Source organism: Harpia harpyja, chromosome 15 (genome assembly GCF_026419915.1).
Source record: "Harpia harpyja isolate bHarHar1 chromosome 15, bHarHar1 primary haplotype, whole genome shotgun sequence".
NCBI classification, from domain to species: Eukaryota; Metazoa; Chordata; class Aves; order Accipitriformes; family Accipitridae; genus Harpia; species Harpia harpyja.
In genome coordinates, this window is record NC_068954.1 from 1,997,926 (window position 1) to 2,015,819 (window position 17,894).

Below are 17,894 nucleotides of genomic sequence, written 5' to 3' on the forward strand. Positions count from 1 at the left end.
GCTTAGTGATTTTCATTTAGGATTCAGCAAATGCAGAGCCATCTGCTATGTATGAAATATCCAATAATAGTTCTCCAGTTGCTGAATTCTGAGTGGAAACAAGCCAGCAAGGGAGGCTGAGAGCCTGGCTTGCCTTGAACCTCCTCTGCAAGCGTGCACAGGCAAACTGCACCAATGTCTTTGCCACCTGATCGTAGCGGTATTTCCAAAAATACAGGTAACTTGAAGACAGAACTGGAGGTCAGAGGAAGAGGACATTCAATTCTCCCTCTCTTGGTGATCCTATGTATTGCTTTTCTTTGTTTAACGGGTGTACGGCGACATGGTCCCTTACAAAACCTAAAATAAGTGTTCTATTGTGGAAGGTCTGATTCTCTCCCTCCAAAGCCAGTAGGACCTTCATCAAACATAAAATCACTGGGAACAGGTTCAGGAGCTAAAATATTATCCCTAAGATCCAAGTCAATGGATGATAAGTGAAAAGAGATATAGAAATCTTGGCGGCAAGGCGGCTTAGTGTATAAAAACTACTTTCAGCTTTTCATGCCCAAATCCGCTTTGTTTCCCTGCAGACACACGGCACTTCGGGAGCTCCTTCCAACACACAGCTCTTTGCTTTCTGCTTCTTTCACTGAGCTTTCCTGCTTTTGCTGAAATTCCTTAATCTTCCCTCCTTTCCTGAAGTTAATACTGTGTTATCTGCCAAAGTAGCTAATAGTACTGACTTAAGTCATTGGTTTTAGAGCTGTTGGGCTGCAAGATTAAATGGGCATGATTCAAAGTTTTGCCAAAGCCACTGTTTTGGACCATCAGCACTGCTGGGCAGACCTTACCTGGACTGAGGACTTTAGCATTAGCACAGCCACTCTGATATAGTTAAATTGATGCAAACCTCATATTAATATAGAACTGGTGTAAATCGTGGCTTGCAAAGAGTATAGTTTGTGAATACTTGACCTGCTAAAGGCTAGAGGCTGAATTACAAGAAGCAAGGACTCAGCTTAGACAAATTCATGCCTAGGAGATCATAGATCCATAGAACATGGAACAGCCCAGGCTGGAAGGGACCTGGAAAGATCATCTGGCCCAGGGAAAGGAAGCCTAGATGGGATTATCTAGCACCCTGTCCAGTCAAGTCTTGAAAACCTGCAGCGATGGGGACTCCACCACATCCCTGGGGAGGTTGTTCCTGTGATTAGTTGTGCTCACTGTAAAACAGGTCTTTCTTTCCTACTTTTATTTTTCTTACTTTTCTTACTTTTTCTTGGCAGCTGTAATGACAAATGCAATTCTTTAGGTGCAAAACGAAGCTCTAGTTTCTGCAGCTCCATGGGGAGAGCTGGATTTTGCAGCAGATATAGTTTGCCCACGCAACCGTGAATTTCACTGATTTCTGTAGATGAAAGAGCGGCTGTAATAAATCATAGGTGCAAGCCGAGAAGGAGGAGGACCCCAGCCCAGCGTGGAGATGGTGTTGGGTGCTGTGCCGCGGGCAGGGCCACTGCCGGCAGCCTCTGGGATGCTCCTGGGGCTGCACCTGGCAGAGGGGAGCAGCGACCTGCAGGCACCACCTGGGAAAGGATAACCCTTTATTTCATAGCCAGCCTCATCAGAATTAACATGAGCAGGAGGGGCAAAACGCAGCCATTTCCATCTGGTCCTCTCTGCAGGACTGATGTACAGGGGAGGTGATGTTCTGCAGGTAAGGTGATGCTCTGCAGAGAAGGCAAAGCAGGAAAAATCTTCCTGGATTACCCATAAATGTATATACATTTTTGTAAAAACCACAGGAAGTCGATCCGGTAGCGAGTGAGCAGACATGCATTCGCACACCCTCTCCGGCAGCAGCCCTGCTGCGAGAGGAGGGATGCTGAGAAGGAGAGAGGGCATGCAGCGACCCGCGGGGAGGTGGAGGAGGAGGAGTCCCCCGAGGAAGCACCCTGCCTGCACCCCATGGCATGCCACGTCCCCTGGAAAGGCAAACTGGGGCTTTGCCTTAGTGGAGAAAAACCTGGTGCAAAGCTCAAAAGTAGAGATGCTGGGCTAATATAAAAGGCGACTGTGTACTGATGTGATTTCTGCTAATAGTTCAGCCCACATCAGTAAAATCTCCAAGAGTTTGTAGTTCACAAGTCTCTCCTTCATCCTCACAGGTCAAACAGCTTGATGCTTCACTAAGACAAGCAGCACGGGCATCTCCAAGCCAGACTCCTTTGGGTTTTGCAGCTCTGACAAGGCATTTGCCCTTGGGAGAGCTACAAGGTTCAGGTTGCCTCTGCCAGGGAATGGGCAACGCTACCTCCCAAACCAGGCATCACGACCCCCAACAGGACTTCTCCACTGCTACTGGAGGGTGTTATCTCTTTAGATGGTGTAAAAATAGGGTGGGAGGTTGGAGGGTGACAGCCAGGAGCCAAGGCAGGAGCGCCAACCTTGTGCCGGCCCTTTTCTCATCATCTAATCATAGAATCATTGACTCACAGAACGGTTTGGGTGGGAAGGGACCTTAAAGGTCATCTAGTCTAACCCCCTGCCATAAGCAGGGACATCTTCAACCAGATCAGGTTGCTCAGAGCCCCGTCCAACCTGACCTTGAATGGTTCCAGGGATGGGGCAGCGACCACCTCTCTGGGCAACCTGGGCCAGTGTCTCACCACCCTCAGCGAAAACAGTTTCATCCTTGTATCTAGTCTGAATCTCCCCTCTTTTAGTTTAAAACCGTTACCCCTTGTCTTATTGCTACAGGCCCTGCTAAAAAAAAATCTGTATATCATGGTTAAAAAATGTATATCATGGTTCAAAGGAGGCTGGCAGAGTCAGCGTAACTGTATGAGTTGCCCCCAGCTCTCAGACTGCCCCTTGGAGCCCTAGGGAGGAGAAAGCAAACTGAGAAATGCCCTAATTTATATTAGGCTCATGGATTAACAGAATGTAAGATAACGGTGCAATCCGCTTGCACCATCCTCCAGTAACCAGCGTCACCATGTTTGCAGATAATGGGGCTGTTTCATTAGTAGCTAATGCCTGGGCCAGAAAACCCATCTATTTAAAATCATTAGTGGAATGGAAAAGGAACATCCTGCGGATTAGAAACAGTTTATACAAGCCCTGATTTTAGATTTTCCCTTTGGATGGAGTAGTTTTTCTTTTAGCCGCCTTAGATACCATCGTGCTGGGTATAATAATGAGATAAGCAGACTCAGACGCTGTTAAACAACAGATGAAAGATGCAGCCATCGTCATCACTGAAGACGTCAGGCATGTGGTATTCCGAGTTATGTGACCTATGGGAGAATGACAAGAAAATCCTGAAATTTTATTCTAAAAAGGAAATCGTATGGCTATGAATGAATCTTTGTGCCGCTAACAAACCCCATTGCCAGAGCTTGGCTGGTATTTTAGGGGAAGCTAGTACATTGAGGGCAATAAAAATCATGCTCATTTTTATGTTTATGCAATTAAAAATACAAATGTGTGAGGGAAAACACTTTATCCCAAGAAAATTCCCTATCGCAGAGACTTGCTGGAGCACCTGCTTTATAGAGGGGCGTGAAAAACAAGGCACCAGTGAACTCAGGAAGGCTGATGTAGATGGAACTGTGCCAGTAGATGAGTTTTCTTACTTTGGGGGATAATATTGTGGCTCTTGCTGTTAAAATCCCATCAATCCACTGCTGCCCAGCAAAGGTCGGTGCTGGGATGCCTGTGCGGGGAGCAGCAGTGGTGGCAGCTCTGCAGTGCAGCCGGGCGGTTTGGAGCTTGGGGCCAAATACCTTCCCATGTGAACCAGACCCGAGACAAGGAAAGCCACCCAGGAGCTCAGGGGAACACCCAGAGCCCACCGAATTTCTGCCATGCCCACGACACTGCTCGGGACAGCCTGTACATGCTGGGAACCCCTATTTTGGAGTTTCAAAGACATTGGTTTCATGGACCATACACCATTTTCCTGACTCCTGCACGGCCACCCACCTCCCCTCCATTTGCACCAGGTGCCAAATCACCTCCGGCATGTTTTGCACCTTGTTGCAACGGGTGATGGCACAGGGGAAATCAAATCTACCGCACTCCCACAGGTCACGTCCGTGCAGTGCTTTTTGCTCCTGGCTCCAGCGTTTCCTACTCCCCAGACCCCTCTGAAGGACTGGGACCAGTTCACAGGAGATGCTGGACTGGGCTCCTTGGGAGCATATGGCTGGTGGGTGCATGGGACCCCCATTTTCCACTGAAATTGGTGCAAGTTTGGCTCGTAGCATGAAGCAGGAGTTCAGATTTCCTCAATTCATCTCCTGGCTCTTCATCATGGCTGTCACCGAGCCCTGGGAGCAGCAGTGAAGCTTTCCTGGGCAAATTGGCAGATGAGGGAAACCGGTGCGAATCCCTGAAGATCCCCAATTTCCTCAGCCTGCGGATCTGACCGAGGCTTCGCTCTCACCACCTTGTGTTGAAAGGGGGATAATTTTATTTACCTTCCTCCAAAGGATGTGGCAAGGGCGAGTGGTTTTGAATCTTGCTTTGGAGAGCAAATTGGGAAGTGTCACTATCTATGACTTCCCCCAAAATACAGCCCCTTCTAAGAGTAAATTTAAAAGGAGAATTAAATGTGAAAAGGCACCACTCCCACTATTAATTTCTTCGCTGCACTGTTCCCCTTCTTCTTTTATTCTGCCTCATTTTCAGTCCCTTGCCAACAGCTCCTTGGCAGCTCTCATAAAAGCAATTATCATCTTTACTAAAGTTTTTGCAGGTTTTTTTTTTTTTTCTTCATTCTGGAACTGAATATTCTCCGTAATGTCATTCTGTCAGTCCCAAACTTCGCCGGCTGCATCGCGCCTCCTGCTCCGGCTTTTCTGCCACGTGCCCTCCCTTGGCATTTCTGGGGTTGCTCAAGGAGCTTTTCTCTTTTGCTAGAGAAGATGCTCAACCCCACGCAGCGCCGAGATGCTTTTGATTGACCAGGACTTGGAAGCAATCCAAGGCATCACTCTGAGCGAAATTAAAAATACCACCTTGTCCACGGGTCTGGAGAAATTCATGGGCTTGAAGGGCAGGCGCTGCACCTCCAGGAGATGCTTTCAATGACCTCTAATTTTATTTTGGCCAAGGTTGTACCTGAGGAAGAGACAGGGAGCCCTGCTCTTTAGAGAAGCCGTCCTGATAAATGATCCAGATCAGACTTGCAGATCTGAATTTCTCCAGTTGGGGAAGTTCAGAATCGGAGCCAAATCGGCAATTTTGATCTAAATCCTCTCTTTTTGCTTTAATTACATTTCCTGTTGGCTTCTTCTCTCATTCTAGACAGTGCGCAGGGTGACTCTGGGATAAGCAGACTATTACGGAGCTCTGATTTCCTTGGCCTGAAGGATGCTATTTTTCAGCTCATCTCGTTAAATAGCTGCTGTTCAGGGGCTGGGAAAGGCTGAACTTACCCCACAGCAGGACTGCTGCCCTGGATGTCTAACCAGCACCCATCAGGAGCACCTGCCCAGATGTTGACATCTCCACTATCTCCTGAGCAGATGAAATAAAGGGGAGAGATTCAGCTCCAGGGTCTAAACTATGTTTGCAGCCAAGCAAGTCAACCTGTGCTTCGTCTACCATCAGCCAAGAGCTGACCAGTGGTGCCTGCGATGTCCCATCCAGCAATACTCATCCAGATGCTGTTTTGTCTGCTACTCATCTCCCATCCCACTTGAACACATTCAACTCTACCCTTTAGTGTCTTTGTGCTATAACATCGTGTGTTCAAGGGTCCCAACAGGCGTCATGGGCCACAAAAATGGTCAGAGGGCTGGAGCACCTCTGCTATGAGGAAAGGCTGAGAGAGTTGGGGTTGTTCAGCCTGGAGAAGGCTCCGGGGAGACCTTATTGCAGCCTTCCAGTACTTAAAGGGGGCTTAGAAGAAAGATGGGGACAGACTTTTTAGTAGGGCCCGTAGCGATAGGACAAGGGGTAATGGTTTTGAGCTAAAAGACAGGAGATTCAGACTAGATATAAGGAAGAAATTGTTTACGCTGAGGGTGGTGAAACACTGGCCCAGGTTGCCCAGAGAGGTGGTTGCTGCCTCATCCCTGGAACCATTCAAGGTCAGGTTGGACGGGGCTCTGAGCAACCTGATCTGGTTGAAGATGTCCCTGCTCATGGCAGGGGGGGGTTGGACTAGATGACCTTTAAGGTCCCTTCCCACCCAAACCATTCTGTGAGTTGATGATTCTAAGCGCAGTGGATGCTCTCAGAGATGCTGCTTCTCCTCCTGCCCCCTCTGCTCACTCCCCAGCATTTCACCCCCAGAAGCCACCGCAGAAAATGAGGAACTTTCCCCAACGTATGACTTTTGGAAGCCACGCTTGATTTGAATATTGGTGGGTAACGGGCATCTGCCAGTGGTAATCCTGGATTCTCCCACTTTGCCCCAAAAATCTTGCATTAAGGACTGGGGATACAACACCTCTTTGTGGCCCCGCTGCTAAGCCAAAAATCCCCTCCCCGTTCTTATTTTTTGGTTGCAAAAAGGCCTGAAATAGGGATGTAACAGTGAAATGGTGAAAATCTTTGGGCCTCCAATGTTCTCCAGAAGGCTTTGGAGATGGGATAGGATCCCGGGCATCAGCGCAGGCGGTGGGGGACAGATGTTCCTAATTGAGCCGTACGTGCCTCATCCCTCTCCGAAATCATCTTGTTGCGGCGGTAGCTCTGCTTCCCTCATTCCCCTCCTGTGAGCTGGGATCAGACTGAGCGAAGCAGAGCTCGCGTGCAATATCAACGGGCAAGTGCAGTTGTTACGACCCGCTGTTACACTCGATTTTCTTTTGTAGAGAAAGATTCCCTTCATCCTGCCGGCTGGCCGATGGCTGGTTATACTATACATCACTGCATATTTTCCACTTGAGATCAATACTGCGGTCCCCGGTCGCTTTGAAGAGCACTGCCGGCATCCTGCGGACCCCGGGTGCTTCACCAGGCATCGCTTGGGGAATAACACAAAGTAATTTTGCTTCCTCAGCCCCATCGCCGTACCCCCCTTGCTGTCGTTTCTTCTTCTCCATCCCATCATCTTCAGGCAGAGCTCTGCCAACACTTTATTTTATTATATTCAATCATGTGAAAACGCTCTTGGCAAAAAACCCGACTGCTCTGAACTTATTTGTTGTATTTTTTTTTTCTTTTTGTTTTAACAATTCTGCATTGTTTCGGGCTATTGCACTCGCTAGGAGGCTCAAGTTTCATGCATTCATTCGCTCTTCTCTTGTCAAATCTGCCTTTGGAGCTGTTGTTTGGCTCCTGTATGCACCCTCTTCTGTCTCCAACCATTCTTTTTCACTTTAAGTCCTTTTTCTGCCAGCTCCAACTCGGTTTAACCATGCTGTGTATTCAATTTCTGCACTTAGGGATCCAAAAAAAAGAGAAAAATACCCAAATATGCCACTTAATGCCACCATATTAATTTTGTGATGGCTCTGAAACACTAAACTAACCTTGAGGAGATGCCGTTGCAGCTGACTTTGCATATATTGCTATGAGACCATTAGTCGTAAACTTATACAACCGCTGTGAAAACCAGATACAGTAGTTGAGCTCAGTTCTGCTCTTGGAGAAGGTTCCCCCAAGTAAGAGGTGATTTATGTTGGTGGAAACGAGAGGAAAGTTGGGATCTTTTGCCCTTTGATGAATTCCACGTGCTACCATCTTGCTGCCCAAAGAATCGCTTCACATCCTCATTCCAATAAACGTATTAAATGATCGCAACGTTTTTACGTTCTTGGCTGAAGGCTGGGGACTAATCACATTTTCTCTAAACCCTTCAAGATGACAGATCTGGAGGAGCTGCTTCAAATCGAGGTTGAATCTAAGCCATTGTAAACTAAGGCTTTAGCCTGGGGCTTCTGGGACCAGCTGATGACCCCCAAAACCAGAGGACAGTTTCTCTTACCAGTAGGGATGTGGCTGGTGGGTTTTGCACTGATTCCCCATACGCAGCAAGACCAAGCATGAAACACGTTGGAGATTTCTCTGTCCTGGTTCAGTCAATTCTGCCACCAAGTGATGTGCAATCCCACTGTCTGCTTTTCACAGCCAGAAAAGTCCTCGTATAAAACCATCGGGCTGTTGCACAGCATCTTTAATACTTGGCCTTTTTCAAGGGCTTTTGTAAAATTATTTGTTACTTTTGCGGCAGTCTGTCCTTCCACTTGCGATGAGCATTTGGTGCCCTCTTCTCATGTTGCATAGTGGGCTCAATGGCTCAACGCAACACCTGGTCTTACCTTGGAAAAATGCCCCTCTGCCCATTTGTGCCTGAAATTTGGGATTGGTGGAGTCAATGGATACTGGATCCCCTTTGCTTCAAGAGGTATCTGGGATGGATGCAGCAGAGGGAAGAGAAATGGGAGGTTGTAGGTGCCACATCTGGAAGGGGGAGATGCAGATGATGGCTCTGGAGGTGAAACACCTGCAGTTGGACCTCCATGGTGCAACCACGTCCTCCAAGAACCTGGTTTTGAAATGCTTTGGCTCCGCAGCACCGATGTCCGCCTGTGCTTCTGCACTGAGCACTGCTGATATATCTTCACAGGCACCCCCAAGTCCCATGGGTGGGGGACAGTGAACCCCCTTTCTGCGAGCCCCTTGCAACCCCAGGAGCTGGTTAAACGTGCGTGGGAGGTACGGTGCAACACATGGAGCTCACCAACGAGCTGCGGCCGCATTTGGATCCTCGGGGTAATGATTTCCAGCTGGTCTCCCACTCCTAGCCTGGATGCTGTTCCTCAGCTCGTCTCGCCTTTGGCTGGCTGCCTTCCTCCTTTCGTCCTCGCTGGAAGAAAGCAAGGCTTCTGCCTTCTCTAGGAAGTTGCAGAGTGCTACAAAATCCTGGGATTTGTGGAAAGGTGTGAAAGTGCAGACCTCGACGGGATGCCCAGTGTCACAGTCAGCACCAGCACCCTGGCACGGGGAGGTCCAGGATGGGCCTCCAGGAACAGGGAGTCTCCTCCAGACGGTGACTGCGGTGACTTATCGAAGCCAGAGGAGATGATGGGGAAGTTGGTGAGATGAATCACCAACGCCACTGGCTTCATCACCTCAGCTGGAGATCAGCTGTTGCCTAAATGCCCCCCAAATACACCTCAAGTGGTAACAGCTACAGTAGTGAGCTTCAGCCTCCTGGAGAAAGCTTTAGTGTGCTCACCAAAATAAATGAAGCACCAACATCAGCAGGTTTAGGTCAAACTTCTAAATATCCTGGGCCAAAGCTCAGAAATGTCATGATGACATGGAGCCCAAAGAGGAAGACGGTGGAGGAGAGGCGGATGTGCTCCTGGCAGCTGCTGAAGTGATGGTGTACATCAGTTGACCGCTGATGTCTTCATGCCCTGCTCCTTTTCCGTGGTCTGATCTTGGTGGAAGTCACTCGGCCATGCACGGGTGGAGACCTGCATTGAGCTCACAGTGTCCTAACATGTCTCCTTGTGGTGACGTCGGATGTTGAGTAAGTCTGGAGCGAACCTTGGATAAAGCCAGTGGACTTCCCTGGCATCACCGCTTACCTGCTCCCAGCCCTGATGGCCATTTAGCACCGTCCTCCGGATCCTCGGTGGGAAGGCGGTAGCTCATGGCTGGCCGTGAGGGGGTAAAGCAAGTGGACAGGCTGGGCGGTGAGCGGGGTACCTGCCCTCCAGCAAGGAGCGGCAGAAACTCACCTGGGCCGTTCGGATGTTCGGACACTTTAAGTGTAGTTTATACAAATGTAAATTATTCTCTAATTTAATTCATTGTATTTTGGTGCCCAGCTTGGTGGGGACCTCAAAGTCGGAAAGGAACAGGCCATGGTACGAGTGTTTCCAGTTTGGGTATGCAAAAGCAGAAGAACCCAAACCCACCACCTCCTTCTGAGTTTGCAACGTGACAGGGAGGGTTGGTATCGGCTCGTGCCGAACCACAACAAAGAAAGGAACTTTAAACTTATAGTTATAGTTATAGTGATCCATATGTACCAGGACTCTATGTATGTGTGTGCATACATGCATGTGTGTGTAAAGAAAAAGGAAACGTGTAGAATAAGAAAAAATAAGTCCCTACATATATATACTGTACTATGTACTGTACACTGTATATAGTATATATACAGTGTGTATCTTTATACTCTATCTATATGATAGTATGTATAGATAGTATATATAGAGTACAGCATATACAGTATGTATAGGTACTATATATTATGTACTATATATACTATATATGCTATACTATATGTGTGTACATATAGTGTATATATAGTGTGCATATATACACACACATATAATATACATACTATATACAATATATATAGTATATACACTACATAGAGTATAGATAGTATATAGAGTATACTGTACTATATATAGCACACACAGTATTATGTACTGTGCAGTATATATAGTATGCTATAGTATATACTGTTCTATATATAATACAGTATATATGTATCTACATATTTATTATTACATATATTATATGTACATTATATTATTATATAGTATATGATTATGTACATTGTATTATTTTATAAATATGTAGCCAGAAACACATTCAGAAATGTCCAAAGAAAAGCCGTAAACCCCCAAGTATCCTTGGCAATACGTGGGATTTACTGAAATGGGAGAGCCCGTCTCGGCAGGGCAAGGAGCGAGGAAGGGGAATGTTTCACCCACGGTTCCCCCATCCCGCGCTGCCGTGCCGAACGGTGACCAGCACCAGAGAGGCTCAGAGCGGCGACGTGCTGAGAAAGTTGGGTTTCCTCCAGCAAATCCCTCCAGGTTGGTTGGAAGCGCTCCCGTGCTCCAAGCTGAGCCTGCACTTAAGTGCGAGGGCTCGGGGATCCCAAGCCGGGCTGCTCCGCTGCCTCAGGCGCTTCGTGCCCCGGTGAAGATATCAAGAGCACTTGTCCTATGATCAAAACACTTCTAAAAGGTGGTTTTTTCCCCCCCTGCTTATTTCAAAAATTATAAATTAGAGTTTTCTCTGCTTGTCCTGGTGGGCCAGGGCTGTGCCAACCTATACATCAACCGGGAGAGAAAGGTGGGGAATGATTTTTATTCCTTCGGCTTTTAGGTGGGTTTTGCTCTGGATGTTGTTCCTAGGAGGGAAACACGGGTGCCGCAGAGAGCAGCCGCCCATGCCAGGGCAACGCCGAGAGCCCGAGCGAGCCAGAAAGCTTCTGGGATCCCTTGGAGATGGGAAACTGGGGGGAAATCAGCAGGGAAAGGGTGCTGTGGTGTCACCCTGGCTGAGCCCGGCAGCTGCCTGCATCAAAACCCATCCCAACAGCGCTGGCTCGCTTGCAAGAAACCCTTAAACTTCACCAGACTCCTTTCAGGCAGCATAATTAGGCATAAAAATGGTATAAACTCAACTTTGCACGTGGCATTGCCTTCCCAAGCTGTGCCAGCGCGCCAAAACCTCCGCTCGCCGGCTCCTCCAAATGCAATTCCCAAGGGGATGGTTTTGGCTGCAGATGCCCATTGCTTGGTCAAGCTGCTTTTAAAATACACAAAAGCCTGAAGGTGTCACAGGAAAATAGAAAGGAGGAGACGAAGGCACGCCACGGAGCTGCGTTTCTCAGCCTTCTGGAAAATTTTAAAAGTCATTAAATTTTGAAGCAAAAACGTCAGAATGGCAGAGCAGCTCCAGCCGGCTTAAAATAGGGCGACAAATGACTGCTGGAGACAGAGGGCTTAATTACAAGAGGCAACGGGCCAGGATCGTCAAATGTCACCATTGCTCCCGCTTTGGGAAGACATCAGCTTGGGTTCAGCTTGCCAAAATTTCAGCAGCCACCGTTTCGGCCCGGCCCCTGGGTGCTCGGCATCCCGGTGCACCCGGGATGCGAAACCAGTGGCGAGACTCCTGCCCACCTCTGGTTTCTCCTCCAAACTGGAGCGTCCTCAAAGATGCTCCTGGCAGGGTATTTGTAGCCCAAGGAAACCTCGTGGCTGGGTGATGGGGATTTTGGAGGATGCTTTAGTGCGCAATGAGGCTGCAGGACCCCTGGGAGGTGCACAGTGAATTTTGCGTCGGAAAAGTGGCAAAATTTGGCCCAAAGGAGCCCGTTCTGCACCCGAGACACTTGCAAAGGGACCGCCAGCTCAGAGCCGGTGCCAGCCGCTGGGTCACCCCCTCCATCCCGTTTTCTTTCCTAGCAGAGCCCAGGGCTGACCGGCACGGGGACCGGTCCCCACCAAAGTCCCAAGCCCGCTTCTCATCCCGTGAGCCACATCCTAACCGACCTGGCACCATCCCCGGGACCCCGGGAGGCGCAAAGCCCCCAGGAAAGGAGCAGGGAGAGGCAATGCCCTGGCTTCCTGCAGCTTGGCTTTCTTAAGTGCAATATTTTGGTGTGGATTTTTGTATCTTTGAAGTAGTTCATTTAATTGCTTTCTTGATTGCTTAAGGTAATTGAATAGCACTTGGGCAGGTGGAGGGGCTGGAGAATAAGCTGGGTTGTGCTCATACCCCCAGCAACCGCTCAGCATGCTCCTTGAGAAGCAGATACCAGCTTTACGTTTAATTCACCGTAAGACCTGGGAAGCTCCTGGGATGCTTTACAGAGCTGCCCCGAGAAAGGCCAGCTCCTGCCTGGCTCCTCGGCTTCCTCCCTGCTGCCCCCATCCCTCTCATCTGCACCTAAATTGCTTGGGTAGGAATTAAAATTCAAATTTAAACTGATTTAATCAAAAGGCGACGTGTCTGCCTTTATTTATACACACATCTGTCTCCCACTTACATGGCTTCAGCTGATGGAGAATCAATTCATGCTGTCGGAGGAGGCAAATCTCCAGCCACCACGGTGCAAATCATCTAAAAACCTGACGATGTTCACACCGGAGCATCCTCCTCTTGCAGCCAAGCCCAGGGCTTATTACTCTTGACCTGGTGGAAACGAGCCCTTAATTTGCACAGGACCTTTCTTTCTCCAGTGAGGGTGCAGCTGGACCCTTTGGGAGTAGGAATGCCTCTTTTTTAATGATGATATGGGTTATTTCAATATTTGTACAGAAAAAAAAATTGTTTTTTGGTCTCTAGATGCTCCAGAGCATGGATCCGTCCTCCAAAGTAGGAGCTCAGAGCCTGCAGCCTGGTTGGGGCAAAGCTCCGAGGGATTACAGCTGCTCCCCAAATCCTACCAGGTCCCAGCACATTTATAGCATGGAAATAATGAGGGAAAAATGCTCTGAATTTTTACTGTCAAAAAAGCCATTTTCTACCACTCTCTGTTTCATCAAGACCTTTTTCCAAAGAATTTTGGCAGCGAGTTGAGTTCACCAACAAGGGAATATTCCATCTAGCATTTTGCTGAAAAATACAGATTTGATGGATCTTCACCATCTTTCAGCAGCACTGGGAGGGAAAAATGCATCTGATCTCCTGGGTCGTGCTGCCCTCTGCAGAAAATCCGGATGGATGCCGCGATGCCTTTCCGGATGAGCTCGCAATATGCCAAATATTCCGGCGATGATGTGTTGGGCTCAGAGCGGCGTCAAACTGCTTGGGTGTGATCCCTGCTTCCCGGGACATGTGGCAGGGCTGGGATGCTGCGATCCCACATCTCCACAGCCAGAAAGGCTTTTTTCCCCCCAAAATGTGCCTCTCCCTCGGCTGGGGCAAGGCAGTTAGTGTTCTTTTGGTTATGATCAGCTTTTGGACCTGTTTTGCATGACCTTGCCCTTTGGGTTGCCAACCCCATTTGGGTTGTGTGCACGTCAGCTTGCAGATGTTGACTGGGAGGGGGGAGTATTATTATTTAATTGTGTATTATTAGTTGTTATTATTAGTTATTATTATTTATTTATTGTTTTGTTATTTTATTATTGTTGTTGTTATTATTATTATTTATTTATTTCAGTTTACAGCAATGCACACATCCATCCGTTGGCAGCTGGAGAAGATGATCATTGTAGGTCACTTCCAACTGAAATATTCCCTTCCCTTCCCTCTTTCCTTCCCTCTTTCCTTCTCTTTCCTTTTTCCTTCTTTTTCCTTCTTCCTCTTTTTCCTTCAGAAACAGAGGGGGATCCAGGAAGGAAGGCGATCTAGGATGGAGGAGGATCCAGGACAGAGGGGCCATCAAGGATGGAGGAGGAGGATCCAGGAGAGATGGAGATCCTGGACAGATGTGAATCCAGGACAGACAGGGATCAAGGGTGGATGAGGTTCCAGAACAGACAGGGATCTAGAATGGATGGGGGTCCAGGATGGATAGGGATCCCAGACAGACAGGGATCCAGAATGGAGGGCGATCGAGGGTGGAGGAGGATCCAGGACAGATGGGGATCCAGCACATCCAAAGATCAGAGATGGATGGGGATCCAGGATGGGGGATGATCCAGAGTGGCCGGGATCAGGGTGGAGGGGATGGCCAGCGCAGGGGACAGAGGAGCTGGACAAGGGGTGGGTGCCTGGGGACAGCTTGGGGCAAGCGGGGGGGGGCTGGTCCTGGGGGGCTCTTCTCAGTGGCAGGACTGTGCTCCCCAAAGGGGTCTCAGGGGCGCTGGGTCTGGGGGTGCAGGACTCTTCATGGGGTGCAGGTCTCTGAGGTGCTGGCTCTGGGGGTGCGGGACCCCTCCGGGGGCTATGGGTTTCAGGGGTGCTGGGTCTGGGGGTGTAAGACCCCTCCTGGGAGTGCAGGACTCCTCTGGGGGCTGTGGGTTTCAGAGGTGCTGGGTCTGGGGGGTGCAGGACCCCCACTTGGGGTACCAGGACCCCTCCTGGGGTGCCGGTCTCTGAGGTGCCAGGTCTGGGGGGTGTAAGACCCTTCCTGGGGGTCTGGGACCCCTCCTGGGGTGCAGGTCTCTGAGCTGCTGGCTCTGGGGGTGCAGGACCCCTCTTGAGGGACCAGGACTCCCCCCGGGGGTGCAATTTTCAGGGGTGCTGGGGGGGTAGAGGACCCCTCCTGGGTGTGCCCATCTCAGGGGTGCTGAGCCTGGGGATGCAGAACCCCTCTTGGGGTACCAGGAGCCCTCCCGGGGTGCAGGTTTCCCCCGACATGCCCACGGAAAAACGCTCGGTCGGGCCAGGGTGCCGACGGGCGTCCCGCGGGAGCAGGAAGCCGGGGGTGCGGCGGGTGCCACCCAGCCACCGCTCCCGTCCAAAGTTGAGCGGCGAGAAAAGCCGGCTGCGTCCAGCCCGGGGGGTCCGGCACCGCCGTGGGGTGAGTGGCTTCCTTAGGGGTGGGAACCGGGGGGGTTCCTGGGTCTTGGGGTGCCCCCAGCCCCGTCTCCACCCCGGGTTGGGGTGCCAAGCAAGGTGGGGTGTGGGCAGGAACCTCGAGCTGAGGACGATCTCGCTCATCTCGGGGCACGGCTGGGGAAACTGAGGCAGGGTGGGCCGGCGCGGGATGCAGCAGGTTGGAGGGATCGGCGGTGCGGGATGTCACCGGTGCCCGGAGCCGGCGTGTGCCCCAGGGCTGGCAGATTGGCTAGAGGAAGATGGCTGGAGCATCCATTAGGAATAAATCCCTAATTAATTTTGTTCTAGAAGCAAAACCACTGCCAGGCTAGAGCCTGTCTTCACGCCCAACCGGGGGGGTCCGGACCATGGAGCTGCCGGAGTGTGGGGTCCCTGAACCCCAGCATGGCTCCGGGGGCCGGGCTGCCGTGCCGGGAAGACTGAGTCACAGCCGGCAGAGCGGGCTCAGCCTGTTTGGCATTTCGGTTTGCCAGGCTCTCGTCTCCGACTCCGAGCTTGCCAGTTCACCCTAAAGTTGTAGGCAAGGGGGGCTTGGGTGGAAGAAGGAGCCGGGGTTTTTTGGGGGGAGGCTGGCAATGTGTTTTCTCAAGGGAGGTGGTCTCCCCGTACTCGGTGTGGGTTCGGGGGCACCCAGGTGGGGATGCAGCGGGGATGCCCGGTGCAGCAGCATCACCCCCCCATGCCCCAGCCGGTTTTGCCACCCACCGCCCCACGCCGCAAAGGTGAGAGCGGCCACCGCTCCAAGAAGCCGGGGTGGGCATGGGGGGCACGACTGCCCAGACCCCGCCGGCAAGCGGGGCCGTGAGTGCCAGCACCGTGCACTTGTTCGAGACACGGAGCTTCCCTGCACCCGCAATCACCCCGAAATCCTCTACCCCCTGGGAAGGGAGAACAGGGTGGGATGATGCTGGGCATCCCGGTGGGATGAAGGGATGGGGAAGGATCCTGGGAAAAATTGCTCCTGATATTAAATGGAGAATGGGAACCCCCCTCCAGCACCCCCTAACCTGCCCAGTGCACCCCGTTATTACTCCAATCCCCCTCCGCCAGCCTGACCCGGGGCTCGTCTCTCCCCCAGCTCTGCTTCCCCGCCGGGGGCTCGATGGCTCCGGCGCTGGCAGAGGGCTCGGTGGCCCTGGCTACCACGGTGGCCTGGGGCTTGGCCACCACCGGCCTCTCGCTGCTGCTCCTGCTCCTCCTCTGCTCCTTCTTCCACAGGTACGTTTGCTTGGGGGGGGGCAAAAAAGGGGGGATCTGCCTTTTTCCTGAGGGTTTGCCATGGATATCGTGGGCTCCGGGGAAATGCCATGGGTGGGGAGGGGGGGTCACTGTCCGTGCCGGCGCGGGATGGGGAGCGGGGAGCTCCGTGCCGGAGGATGCTCTGGGTGGAAGCAACCTGCGCGGGGTCAAGTGGAGAGGGGACGAACGCTGGGGCAGGGGACGTGGGGGGGCCACGTCGCCTCTGAGCCCACCCTGACCCGAGCATCCCTGGGGATGGGACGCGGCTCCGCTGACCTCTCCCTTCTTCTTTTGCAGGGCAAACTGGCAGTTTTCCACCCAGAAAATGAAAGAAAACCCTGGGCTCGTCCGAGGGGTGAGTCCCCCGGGGTCCCCACCGCCTCCTCGGGTGGTCATTAATGGTTGCTCGTCCCAGCTGGAGGGCGAGGTGGTGGGATGGGGGCTGAGGGGACTGTGGCCTGGCCCCCCACATCCCCTGGCCCCCCACATCCCCTGGCCCCCCACGTCCCGTGTGCTGTGACAGCCCTCCAGCGTCAGCCCGGGGAACATCGCTCTCCTCGCCCCAAATTCACCCCAAATGCCTCAGTCGGCCCCAAAAAAGGACCAAGGCCAGGGCGGGGGGGGGAATTGGGATGGGGACAGGGGGACGGCGGGTGGCCCTGGCCATGGTGTGACCCCATGGGTGCCCAACCCTGGGGTGTGCAGGGGTTGAGCAGAGGGGACGTGCCCCCCCCCCCCAACCTGGAGCTATGGGTCCAGTTGGGGCCAGTGGGGGCCAGTTGGAACTGGTTGGTGCTGGTTGGTGCCAGCAGAGGGCAGCCGCCCCCCCCCCCGTGTTCCCACACTGACCCCCACTCCCCCCAAATCCTGGGTCCCCCTGAGCCCCCCCTGACACCCCTACTGCTGGCACAAGGGCTGGGGGGTGCACGAGTGCTGGGGGGGGCTGCATGAGTGCTGGGGGTGGGGAACAAGTGCCAGGAGGGGGCACAAGTGCTGGGGGGGGATGCACAAATGCTGGGGGGGTGGGTGTGCGTAAGTGCTTGGGGAATATACAAGTGCCAGAAGAGGTTGCAAAAGTGCTGGGGGGGATGCAAAAATGCTGGGGGGGGGGAGATGCACAAGTCCCAGGAGGTGTGCACAAGAGTCAGGCAGAATGCACAAGTGCCTGGGGGGGGGGTGCAGAAGCACTGGGGGGGGTGCACAGTTGCTGGGAAGGATGCACGAGCGCCTGGCAGGGGATGCATGAGTGCCGGGGGGTTAACACGAGTGTGTCCCCACTTATTTCCACCGCAGGTGAAGCTGGCGAGACTGGGCTCCAGCGAGGGGGGAGCAGCGCTGCTGGGAGGTAGGTTGGCCACGGGACGGTGGCTCTGTCCCTCTGCCACCTCCGTCCCCGCTGCTGCGGGTGCTCCCAGGACCCTCGCACGCTCAAGGAC